At 43.6% G+C, this 13,131-nt stretch overlaps 1 protein-coding gene across 1 annotated transcript in view; it reads right to left on the reverse strand.

Moving 5' to 3' along the window:
- Nucleotides 1-13,131, reverse strand: part of TMEM132C (transmembrane protein 132C) — a gene marked incomplete at its 5' end in the record, with an annotated part of 187,102 nt that overhangs the window by 42,101 nt on the left and 131,870 nt on the right. The window lies entirely within an intron of this gene.

A 13,131-nucleotide genomic window follows, 5' to 3' on the forward strand; every position in this document is an offset into this window, starting at 1 on the left:
GTTTTAGGAAGGCTTTTTCCAGTCTATAACTGCCTCTGAATTTTCAAAATTACTCAAAACTCTTACTGTGGGCACTGTGGAGGGATGGAACCCAGGTTGTTGTAGCTGATGAAGACAAAACACCCATTCCATCCCATTCCACTCCATTCCATTCTACTCCATTCTACTCCATTCCATTCCATCCCATTTCATTCCACTCCATCCCATTCCACCCCATCCCATTCCATTCCATCCCATCCCATCCCATCCCATCCCATCCCATCCCATCCCATCCCATCCCATCCCATCCCATCCCATCCCATCCCATCCCATGTTTTTGTATGATTTTGCAAATCTGTTTCATTCTCTGAGTTGGATTTGAACTCCAACAAACCAAATTTAAGGCCAGTGCAGCTCTTGGAGGCTGAAGAGCCCAGAATTGCTGCAGTCAAAAAGAAAACCAAGATTTCTGCAAGAAAATAATCCACCACCAAAATCACAGAAACCCTCAGCAATGAAGGGGGAAGCCATTAACACAATTAACGTGATTAAATGAAAAAATTATTAGTCTAATCTCAGAGGTGCTCTCTGGAAATTAAAATCTCAGGCAGCTGAGACCAAAGAAAGAAAAAAAGCTGTGGCAGGTACAATAGATCACAAACTCAGAAAGCAAATTTGAAACAACAAATATAAAAAAACGTGCTGGAAATGTTTCCCTCACATTGAATTTCTTTAACTACACCAGAAATAATAAGAATATATGTAAGAAATTTGCTGGACTAGTTGCTGGTTTAATTAAAAAAAATATAAAATAAATTCCCATCATTAGTAATGACCCATTAACTCTTCTGGAACTTTCCAAATGCCTTCCCCCAGTGTTAATATTCCACTGCAATCTTACCCTGGGCTGAGATGATTGGGAAATGAAGGGAATGACAGGTAACTTTCCCAGCTCAGTGACCCAATCCCAGCCCCATCACAGAACAGCTCCAATTTTCCCTCTCTATTTTACATACAATACATGAAGAGCCATTTCTGAGAAAATCCATCACGAGCTGATCATGTACAAAGCTCTCAGATTTCTCCAGTGCTAAACTTTCTTTCTCCCCCTGAACAGAAATCACCGGGGTTTTTTTGCTACTTAAGACACACTCTGTGCTTTACTCTGTGTGATTACTTTGAAAGCAAATGGTTCCCCTGATAATTATTATTTTGATTATGGCTTTTCATTTGGATGGCTCCCTCTGAAAAAAAGTCTTAAATACTGCCTTAATGCTCCAAATTTATTTCCTTGCTGTGTCAAAAGAGAGACACTGGAGCACTTTTGTGCTGGTGGCACATTCACAGAGTGATTTTGGGCAGTAATGTGATAGATGGATGGCTTTAGCAATTCATAACTCAAGCCCAGCCTATTGCCAGCTGAAGAGCTCCTACTAAATAAATCTCCCAGGCTGTAAATACGAGGCAGCTGCAATAACTGTGCTTTACACACTCCTGGGACACCTCAAAGGGAGTGTAGGCTGGGTGGAACTCGGTCATTGATTTGCAAACATGATCCTGTGCAGAGATACCTGAACCCCCTGAGCTGCAGAGCTCATTTGGCTGCTAAAGGCACCTGAAATGGCTTTATTTGCACCACTCCTAGTTCTGATTCTTGGTGACTGATAGAGAACAGGTTTTTCCATGTGATTGACTATCCCAGTGCTTTCACTTCCACCGAATGGAGAATAAATCTTTGCACACACCAAGACCAGGGAAAGTCCTCCAGATGAAGAATTTTGCATGAATTTCTCCAAAGATCTTCTGAAAATGTGCATCTTTCCAAGAGAAGCCCCAGAGCTCTGCTGGCAGCTCCAGAGAGCTCAAGGTGGGATTCTGGAGGTGGGAATAGCTCATTTCCAGCCATTCCCTGACTCCTGAACCCCTTTTCCCTCTCCCTCAGTGTCCCAGGACTCAGGAGGGGCTGGTGACACGCTCAGGGTCCTGTGGAAGGCTGGAACAGGTAAGGAACAAAGATTTGGGTTTTGCCAAATCTTTTATTAACCACTGCCCCACCATTGTGGTCTCACTGGCAACCACAGCCGCTGGTTCTAGAAATGGTCTTCAGCCTCCTACCACCACCCTGTGCCTGGGGGCAGGATTTTTGATGAGTTATTCCATGAAAAAATCATTGTTATCACCTTTTCCACAACACCTGCCAAGCTGGGATTTCCAGCTCTCTCCAGGCTTCTCTTTCTGAGAAGAGAGAAACCTGAGTTTCCCTCTCTGGGTTTCCCTCTCTGAGTTTCCCTCTCTGGGTTTCCTTCTCTGGGTTTCTCTCTCTGAGTTTCCCTCTCTGAGTTTCCCTCTCTGGGTTTCTCTCTCTGGGTTTCCCTCTCTTGGTTTCCTTCTCTGGGTTTCTCTCTGGGTTTCTCTCCCTGGGTTTTCCTCTCTGGATCTGTCTCTCTGGTTTCTCTCTGGGTTTCCCTCTCTGGGTTTCCCTCTCTGGGTTTCCCTCTCTGGGTTTCTGTCTCTGGGTTTCCCTCTCTGGGTTTCCCTCTCTGGGTTTCTCTCTCTGGGTTTCTCTCTGGGTTTCTCTCCCTGGGTTTCTCTCTTTGGGTTTCTCTTTCTGGGTTTCTCTCTCTGGGTTTCTCTCTGGTTTCTCTCTCTGGGTTTCTCTCTCTGGTTTCTCTCTCTGGGTTTCCCTCTCTGGGTTTCTCTCTGGGTTTCTCTCTCTGGGTTTCCCTCTCTGGGTTTCTCTCTCTGGGTTTCTCTCTCTGGTTTCTCTCTCTGGGTTTCCCTCTCTGGTTTCTCTCTCTGGGTTTCTCTCTCTGGGTTTCTCTCTCTGGTTTCTCTCTGGTTTCTCCCCCTGAGCTGTTCTGTCCAGCTGTCCCCATGACAAAGACAGGCTGCTTTAGTGGTGGAAGGCTATAAAAAAACGGTACCAAAATCCATCTAACACATTTCTGCTCAACGCTAAAGTATTATTTTATTTCCTGTAAAACACAAGCTACAAAATCATAAAAAAAATGCACCTTGTGGAAGACAAAGCTTTTCTTGGTGCTCTCCCAGGCTGACCTGGATCATTATCCCAGTGCTGTATCTGTGAGTGATGCCCCCACCTCCCTCCACAGCAAAAACAGCCTTTCTGCAATGTCACACCATCCTCAGTCCCTCCTCCTCTCTTCACACAGAAGAAACAGAGACACCATCAACAGCTGGGAAAGCATCCACTTGAAAAAAAAAAAAAATCAAAATCTGCCTTCAGAGATGTGTAATGGCTGAGGAAAAAAACGCTCCTGGTGAAGCACATTTAATGTTCAGGGCTTGTTCACTGACTGAAACAGCAGTTCCTTAATATCCAACATTTAGAAGTGCTCAGCAGCCGGAACAGCAAGTAATTATCAAACTTTTCTAAAGTACACAGCACGGAGTGATTACAAATGAAGCTTCCTCAAGGAAGAGCTTCTAAGGAATTGCTCCAGGGTGGATATATGAGTCTAATTTGATTGGATTGAGAGTTCCCCTGGGCCGCTTCGCTCCTTGGATTTATTTTAATTTATAAAAATGCTAATCATTCAGGGCTAGACTGGAGCACAGGGGAGTGAGGACTCCTTTGGATGTGCTGGAGGCTGAGATATCAGCCAGGAGCTGATCCCACAGTGATGAGGAGCTGCTGGTGGGGGGAATTCACTCCTGGCAGCAAACTGGACCCCTGGACCAGAGCAGAGCAGCTTTGGAAAAAAAAAAAGAAGGTGGAATGGAAATGTTCTGTTAATGGAGAGATAATAAAAGATGCATAAAAGCTAAAATAGGAGTGACATGGGGAGAAAATGCCACAGAACTGGGCAAGTGCTGCCAGCTGTGAGGGCACACACCCCTGGGGATCTGCCAGTCTTGACTGCTGATTTCTCATTTTTAGGAGATTTTTGAGGATGAGGTTGAGCATTCCTTTGCAACCACTTATTGATCATCCAAACCTTTCAGTGAGAACCCTGAGAAATGCTTACCCTTGGAAGAAGATTTTTCTTTAATTCATATGCAGGACTGGCTTTATCAAAAGCTGCATTTAATGCAGGGGATTTAAAACCTGGGTGTGCAACCCACCAAAACTCGGACTCCCAGTGTGGGAAATACCACAGGCACAGCACACAAAACAGATTCTGCTCCTCTGCAGGAAAGGTGGAGCAGAGTTAAACCTGGCCAGGGCTGAGCTGAGTGAGGATTAGTGACCCCTGAGCCCAGGATTAGTGACCAGGGCCCTGCTGCAAAGGTTTCCCTGGGGCAGGGAGGGAGAGAGGCAGAGAATCACCAAGAAAAGCTCACAGAGAGATGCCAGAGCCACCAGCAGCCAGAAATCTTTGCTGGATTCCCATGTGCAGGTGTGGAGCAGCAGCCTGTGATGAGAGATTTCACAGTGCTGGGTTATTGCTCCAAGTAATAGAGCAGTTTCCACTCCTCAATGAGTGGATCTTAGGGCTGGATCAATAATTTCGATTCATTACAGCCACTCTCAAAAGAGAAATTTTTTTTAAAAAAAGCCTAGATTAAAAACATTTTTTATTCCAACAGATTTTTTCCTAGAAGAGCCTGGGGATCTGAGAATGCTTCGACCTGCTGGAAATTCAGCAGCTCTTTTCTCCTCTAGTGCCATCCAGCCTGACAGTGACATCTTAATGCAGCATCAGCACTCAGCAAGTGACATAAAAAATGGAGCAGATACAAACCCCATCATCCCCCAGTTACAGTGCACTAAAAAGTGCATTTTTAGTGAGTCCTCACTCAAAGGAATGGATTGAAGCGTGTGGGAAGAGACAGAATCATCCAAAGCTGCTGGATAAACTGGACTTGGGAAGAGTGACTAAAGGTGGGCTTAAAAAACATGGTTTTAGGGGGGAAAGGACCTTAAAAATCACTGAGTTCCACCAGACCTGGCTGCTCCACCACTGCCCACCTGAAACATTTGTTCACATGGAGTACAAGTGGTTAAAAATAAGGTTTTTTCAGCATTTCCTTAATAAAAGCTGTTGCAAAGCTAATCCCCTTGAAAAACTGGGGAAAGGATGTAGTAATTACAGAGTAATGCTAACTACTGGAGACACAATCCAGCTTAAATATCTGATTTTTGCAATATTGAACTTTAAACCATAAAAACCAGCAGTGGAGAAAGAAAAGGATGATCTATTTGGACAGGGAGGACACAATTTCATGGAAATCTATTAAAAAACTATTAAAAGTATTGTGAAGTTCTCCAAAGGAAAATATCCAAGGTATGACAGTGAGCAAACTCCTGATCACCATAACATAATATACATGTTCAGGAAGATGATTTAATGCTGTACTTGATCTCTCTGCACAGTCCAGATCAGAGTTTTAGATTAGTTAATAAGGTTTTCTTGGCTTTCTTGTCATAAACTGTGATATAAACCATCGCTTTTTGATTAAGGTATTTGGAGCAGGACAGGAAATCTCATTTCACTTCCCAGCTCTTGCACAACATCCTTGAACGACCTCGGGCAAGACGTGAAGATACAGATACAGACCCTTAGAGCTAAAATAAAATCAATAGATATTAAACACTGCGGAGCTTTAAAAACTTTTGGTGCCTCTCTGGATGTGGCACCTCTGTCCTGTTGTCACCAGCCCCAAGGTCCCAGCTGGCCTCAAAACCACTCCAGGATCAAGTGCTGAGAGGTTCCTCTCAGGGAGGGGAATTCTCAGTGAATTAAACCTGCACTGCCTGGCAAAGGATGGGGACGGATTAGGGTGGGATATTTCTGTGCCTTTATTCCCCTGGAGAATATTTATTTATTATTATTCCCCTGGGGAATATATTATTCAGGTGATGAATAATTTTTTTTGTTCCAGTCTCCCAAAAAAACCCACAAACAAACAAACAAACAAAAAAACCACAAAAACAAACAACAACAACAACAAAACAACAACAAAAACCCAAAAACAACAAAACAAAACAAAACAAAACAACAAACACCAAACACACACACACACAAAAAAAAAAAAAAAAAAAAAAAAAAAAAAAAAAAAAAAAAAAAAAAAAACCTCAGTGCCTGAATTCTCTGTCCAAGCCTTGCCTGCAGATGCAAATCTCAATGAGAACAAACAGCAGAAGTTGTGCTGCTCATTAGAGCACAGAAAAGCAGAACTGCTCCTCTCCTGGACAGGCAAAAAGCTGAATAAAACAGGCCCTGAAGGAGGGAGACCTGACTGGGGATCACAATAAACCCCTCCATCCCTTCCTGCCATGCAGAGCAGGTTTTGCAGTCACTAATCATCACTAAAGGCTGCAGTGAGGACAGCAGGCTCATTAGTCTTCTCTGATTCTACATCACAAGGTGGAGGAGATTGATTTCCCCCTGTTCCCACAGGAGCCAGGTGTGCAGGGCTGTGCCTCAGGAAAAGGCTTTGTGCAGGAAAAGGCTTTGTGCAAACAGCTCCATCTCCCTCCTCCATTCCCTTATTCCCTTCCCTGCTCAGGATCTCAGGCTGCTCATGTCTTCATTACAATTCCAGATAACAAAATCTTGACGGATTTGGTCAAGAAATCAGCTTTCACAGTGATTCATCATCTCTTCCTGCCTCAGAGAAGGACATTTTCTACTCAGTGTTCACTCAGTGCTGGCGCCTCTCCAGCAGCCTTTTCCTCTTTTTAGGAGACAGCAAAATGTGCAAGGCCTGAAAAGCTTCCAAGGGCCATCACTGGGAAGGAGACCCTGAGCAGATCTTCTTTTCAGAGAGGATCACTCCAAACCCAGAGATTTCAAATGGAGAAAGAGAGGCAGAATCATCCCACCACCAGCCTCAGGTTTTATGGCTCTCTCAGCTTGTGATAGATGGAGAGAAATGAGATCAAACACCCCAAAGGAGGTTTTATCATTCCCATTTCGTTGCTGACTTTTTTTAACAGTTTGGGAGCAGCCAGTGAAATGTTTTCAGAGGCAGGAGATCACCTCTGACAGAGCAGTCTCAGATAACACATTTCCTGACCACAAATACCTTGCACAGGGTGTTTTATTCCACTCAGAAGCAGCAACACCCCTGGAAATGATGCAAAACTCAAATCCATTTGTGAGCTGGGTGGGCTCAGCCTCCACCCTCAGCCCAGGGAAGGTGTGTTGAAACATAGGACTGGAAATTAGAAGATATTAATCAAAGAAATGAGAATATATTGATTAAAGGACAGACATTCAGATGGTGTCAGCTGCTGGTTTCTGTCCTGTCTGGGCACTGCCAGAGCTCTGTGACCACACAGAGCCCAGGGTTGATTGTTGTGCTCCTATGAAACAAACACTCACTTTGAAACAAACTGAAGGTGAAGCTGCATTATGAATCAGGTGGCAAGAAAAAACAAAACAAAACAAAACAAAAAAATCACATTTAGATGGAACTATGTATGCAAATCAGATGTGGGATATGCACATCTCATTTTCGAGTCAGGTATCTTCAGATTCCAGCTCCTGTAGCTCTTGGTGGGTTGAATTTTTTGGTGTTGTTTTTTTTTTTTTTTACAGCTCTGCTTTTTGGCTGTGCTTAAAACTCCAGAAATATTTGTGCATAAAGATCCCCCCATTCCTGCCTGCTGGAAAAAACACCAAGCCAACCATTCAGCAGCATGTGGAGCTGATATAATATCTGCATTTTGCAGAGGTGATGGATTTAAAGAAAACACCTGAATTTAAAGAAACACACTGAATGGCTTAGTGGGGGGAGTAACAGCATTTAAATGTTGAATATTGTGGTGAAACAACTAAGAGAGTAACACTAAAGTGAACTGGAGTAGTTTTTCACACTTGCTGGCCATGGGGCAAGAAAAAGTCAAGTTTGTGGGTGCCAGCCCCAAGCTCCCCTGCATTCCCTGTGGACACGACTGCAGCTTTCCAAATTTCCTTTTCCAAGGGTTCTTCCAGGCCAGAAGCAATGGTCAACAAGTGCCTGATGGCAGCTGTCGGAGAGCTGCTCTGGGGTCTCTGGAGCTGCCTGAATAGAGAGAAAAAGCCCTTGAAATGAGCTGTGTCCTCTGAGAAATAAACTCAGCAGCTGCAATTTCATCATTTGTGTGGAGTCCCTCGGACTGGGAGCTGCAGGGAATTGAATAACAACCTAAAGCTGGAGAGAAAACCAGCCTGGGCAAGGTGAAAAAGCAGTTTTCTTTCTAAAAAGTCAATATATTTTTGTAAACTTCACTGAGGAGCACTCTGCAGCATGATGTATTCCTCTCTCCCAATCCCAGGCTGGATCTCCTGCCTCAGACCATGTAATTCCCCTAATTAATATCTGTAGAATATTTGTGTTAACTCTTTTAACCCCACTCTTCTGTTGTAAATTCTCTTTAATTCTCACGGTCTCTCCTGTGCTGGTGTCAAACACAAATAGAGTGAAGCACTGAGGAAAACACTGAGCAGGAACAGTGGGATAAATCCTGAGCTCGTGGAATTCCATTTCAATGGGAATGGCTGGGTGAATGAATTAATGAATTAATGAATTAATTAATGGCTGGGTGAAAACTGAGAGCAGCCAGGGCAGTGAACCAGGTGGGTTTTAAGCTCCCTTCCAACCCAAGCCATGCCATGATTCTACAATTCCCTGTCTGCTTTCCTCTGTCTTTTTTTTTTTTTTTTTTTTTTTTTTTTTTTTTTTTTTTTTCCTTCTTATGAATGTTTAAAACAAAAGAGAGTGAGCTGGTGCTAGTGAATGTCCTGGGGAAATCAGAAACAAAAATGTGACCAACTCCAGGCTGCAGTTATAAACCAGCTCTTATTCAAATTTACAAAAACCACGGGCCCTGGGGCTTTCAGGAGCTGCAGTTCTGGAAGTCTGATGGACAAACCTTTATTTTACAGTTCATAAAGCAAAGCTTAACAACGCTGCCTTCCTAATGCCATCCAAAGCTCTGGCTCATTGTAAATTTAAAAAGCAGCTTATTGAAAGTGGAACCAGCATAAATACTGGAGGTAGATCCATTACATTTCATGATACAGTTATTTGCTGGTGGTTCACTCCTCCCGCTGAAGGATAGATAATAAAAGGGAAAATGTCCCCATGACATTCAGTGGCAGAAATGTCACTGCTGAAGTGCCTGTGATGTGCAATTAACATTTTTAAGGGTTCATTTAAAGGGATACTGTCACGGCTGATGGAGCTGAGATCACACCAACTATCTGAGCTTGGATTTCTGCCCAATTCAGCATCTCACTGGCAAGAAGTGCACCCTCGCCCTCCTGGATATTTATATTTTTCTTTCTCCTCATGTCTGCTGCACTGAGGGTACTATAAAAAACTGATCATTTTATAGATTTATCATTTTGTGATTCATCATTCAAGGCCAGGCTGGATGGGACTTGGGCTAAATGGAGTTTCCCTGCCCACGGTAAGGGGTGGGAACTGGATCATCTTTAAGGTCCCTTCCAACCCAAACCATTGTAGGATTTTCTGACATTTCCCCCACTCCATCACTAATGTTGTATCACAATCAGAGTTTCTATCCCCAAAAAAATTTTCCTATTTTTAATGTTCTGCTTTCCACAAACAATTTGTAATTTTCGCAATGAAAAATATTTTGTTTCAAAGAGAAAAGTAAATTGTGGGGTAAAAGCTGTTTGGTGTCAGGGTGGATTGAAAAAGAAGTCACTGTGTATTGTGAATTAAGGCACTGCCATGGTGATGGAGATTTCAGGTCTGGGCTCTGTGTCCATGAGGAAAACTCTTGGATCTTTGTTCCTGGGCATTCATACCTGACCCTGCTGCTTAAAGAACCAAAAGGAAAATCCAGAAGATATCTGCTATGGCAGAGAATCTGTCTTTCAGTAGTTATTTCTGTGCCTTTACTTGTTATTATTTAACGTTATTATTCAACATCTTTAAGCAAAACATTCATCCAAGTTTGTAGGAGACTTTTGGAGGTTTCCCTGGACATGTGAAGTTTTTTTCCTGCTCAGGGCACAGACACTCCTATCTGACTGTTACTATTTAATGTTATTATTTAATATCTTTATGCAAATTCATCATCCAAGTTTGTAGGAGACTTTTGGAACCTTCCCTGGACGTGAGAGGTATTTTTCCTGCTCAGAGCTGAGAGTGGCCACAGCTCCCAGGCAGGGCACAGGCTCCCCTGTCTGTCACCACACCAAGAGCAAGGTGCCCTCAATTCCTCCCCAAGACAAAAGGAGACATGAGCCTAATGTGAGATGGCCTGGGAGAAAAGCAAGTGCCTCCTGCAGTGACAAAACACTCGCAGAGAGACGGGGAGAGCAGCTCTGAAGTGATGGCTCTGACATCTGTGCCTCTGTCCAGAGCTGCCTCTCCCCTGCAGCTCCTCAATTAGAGACTTGCCACGTCTCATTTGTGGGGAAAAGCTCAGTGTTAAATGTGCTAAATCAGGCAGAGCAACAAGACAGGATGGACTTGGAGGAGAGATGAGCTTTACAGAGGTGACTTTCATTGCCAGGAGAACAATTTCATCTTCCCCTGACCCCCAGGAAAAGTGTCAGGGGGAACCACAGGCTCCATGATATCAGAATATTCTTTAAACAACAGCAAGATTTCTGTTGCACAAAGCAATAAACAAGAGCCTGGCACAGAATTCTTCCATGCTGAGGAGGAATGGAATGGAGGGATTCTGTGCACAGAGTTACACATTTGCCTCACTGCCCAGAACAAAGACTTCCAACTCTGCTGGGATATTTTTTTTTTTTCCAAGCAATCACTGCTGCCTTTTTATGCCCTTCTTTCTCTGCTTTTTTTCCACTACGTGAGTCCAAACAGGTTTCTATGTAATTATACAAATGACATTTAGGGGACACTGTCCAAAAAAAAAAAACCAAAAAAGGAAAAAAGATTCTAAACAACACAAGCTTTCCCTTTGTTGCTGAAATCTTCAATAATATTAAAATCTTCAATAATATTAGTCACCACTCCTGCTCTTTGCTGCCTTTGAAGGCTTTGTTTGATCACAGGCAGGACCTGGACTGATGGAAGTCCAGCTTCCCAAGGCTCTGGGGAAATGCAAAGCCAAAATCTGGATCTCTCAGTTGGATTTATACCTTTGCCTGCAGGTTAAGAAATTTTCTCATCATGCAGCCTCCTCCCAGCTCAGATCCTCCATCTAGTTTGGTTTTCCTGGGGTGGCAGAGCTGCCACAGCTCCAGAGTCACCAGAAAATGAGTCAATGATGGACATGTCATTGTTCCCTTCTGCCTTTCAGCACAGAGAGCACAAGAAACAATCCACCTGTGAAAATTTGTGATATCAACATCTCTCCCAACTCCTGGAGCTGCCTGAGAAATCAGTGTGGTGACATCCCTGGGGTCACACTCTGCTCCTGACCTTCCCTTGGCTCGAATCAATCCTTGTTCTGCTTCTGATGTTGATGGCAGTGGGTCTCTGTTGTGATGTCACCTCTCCAGCTCCCTCCAGCAGCTCTGTCAGCTCAGAGGAGGCAGGACAAGTCTGAAAGTCTTTCCTAAAGCCCAAGGCAAAACCAAGAGATGACCTTTCCACCAGCAGGGAGCTCCTACAGGCTGCTATTGAATATTCCACCAACAGATGAGCTGCCTGCACTGCACCAGGGATGGGTTTTCCTTCTGCTGTCCCTCACCTCATCCTGATTCCATGAATTGGGATCACAGTAGGTTTTCCTTCTCCTGTCTCTCTCTGTGGGCCTGATATTTCTGGGTCTCAGAGATTTTACCCTGCTGGCAGCTGCTGACTTTTTCCCAAGGAAAAAAATTCCCAAGAAAGCTTCTTCTCCAAACAATCCTGGCCAACAACTCTCCTTTCTCAGAACAATCTTTCTCCAGGTGGTGTTTTGCTGTTTCTCCAGTTTAACCAATGGGATCAGAGAGGTGTCGTTCCTATTCCCCAACCATGTTCAGTCTGGATGGGAACACCTTATAAAAGGCAGTGAGAATTAGACAATAAAGCCTTTTTTTCCTGTGCTCTTTGCCTTCTGAAATATTTGGAGTCTCTCAAACAAAAACCTTCCCCTTCCAGGTGCTTAATGCAGAGATCAAACCCGATCAAAGCTCTGCAGGGCAACGTGAAGAGCTGAATTTCCAGGAGTGTTCTCAGCTCTGCTGAGGGTGAGCTGAGCTAAGCCCCAACATGGCACACACAGGGCACAAATCTCTGCAAACATCCTGCTGCAGAACACACAGTTTGCACCAGAGAGAGAGGATTCTCCAATTCTATATGGGAGAATCTGCAGAGTCTGTTACACATTCCAAACATGCTCATATCTACATGATATTCAATCAAAAGGCTTCTTGAGAATGGACAAATATTTTCTTAATAATTTTCAGCAGCGTTGCCAACTCTTCCAAGAATTAGTTTTCACGAGGCAGTTGGCTGTTATTTTTGCAGATAGGATATCTGTGCTATCCAGTTATTTCTATAAAGAGACTTGGCCTTTAGGACTAATTTAAAGGGTTTCCCGAAGCAGATGGAGCTTTTTGAATATAGAAAAATGGATTTACAGGATTACCGAGCTCCAAGTGTTCAAATATAAAGACAAAATTATGCCTAAGGCGAGTAAGAAATGCTCGAGGCTATCAGAGATTGTCTCTTCCTCCTCAGCAGATGACACCTGGTGTAAATTGACATTATTTCCTGACATCAGTCGATTTTTATTCAATTCCTCTTGTTGATGATGTGGTTCACAGATCATCAAGAAGACACTAAATGTCTTGGTGGGGAGGACAGAGACAGGGAAGAGAAAAAGCAGAGAATGTCTAAACTGGCTGTATTAAATTATCCTACAGCACTCCCATGTTCTACCTGTGCCAGCAGACACAAAAAAAAAAAAAAAAAAAAAAAAAAAAAAAAAAAAAAAGGAGCTGCAGGAATCACTGATGTCATTTACTGGCAAGCACAAAAACATCTGTGAGCAGCCAAAGGCTGAGGACATGGAAGTTGTGAATGAAATCTGTGTGTGTGCACAGTGGGAAGTGACACAGACACAGAAAACAGGCTGGATTTGTCAAACTGAGATTGTATCTGCTCCCCTTCCCCTCTCCCAGCTCTCCAACCATCCATCAGCTTTATCCTCTGATACATTTACTGATAAATCTTCTATTTATTGATAAATTCTCTCCCCTGCTCTCTGCTCCTTCCTCTCTCTCTCCCTCCTCCCAGGCTCTGGGAGCTGGGATGGGGCAGCTC

The sequence above is a fragment of the Zosterops lateralis genome, assembly GCF_965231275.1.
Source record: "Zosterops lateralis genome assembly, chromosome: 17".
In the NCBI taxonomy this organism is placed as follows: domain Eukaryota; kingdom Metazoa; phylum Chordata; class Aves; order Passeriformes; family Zosteropidae; genus Zosterops; species Zosterops lateralis.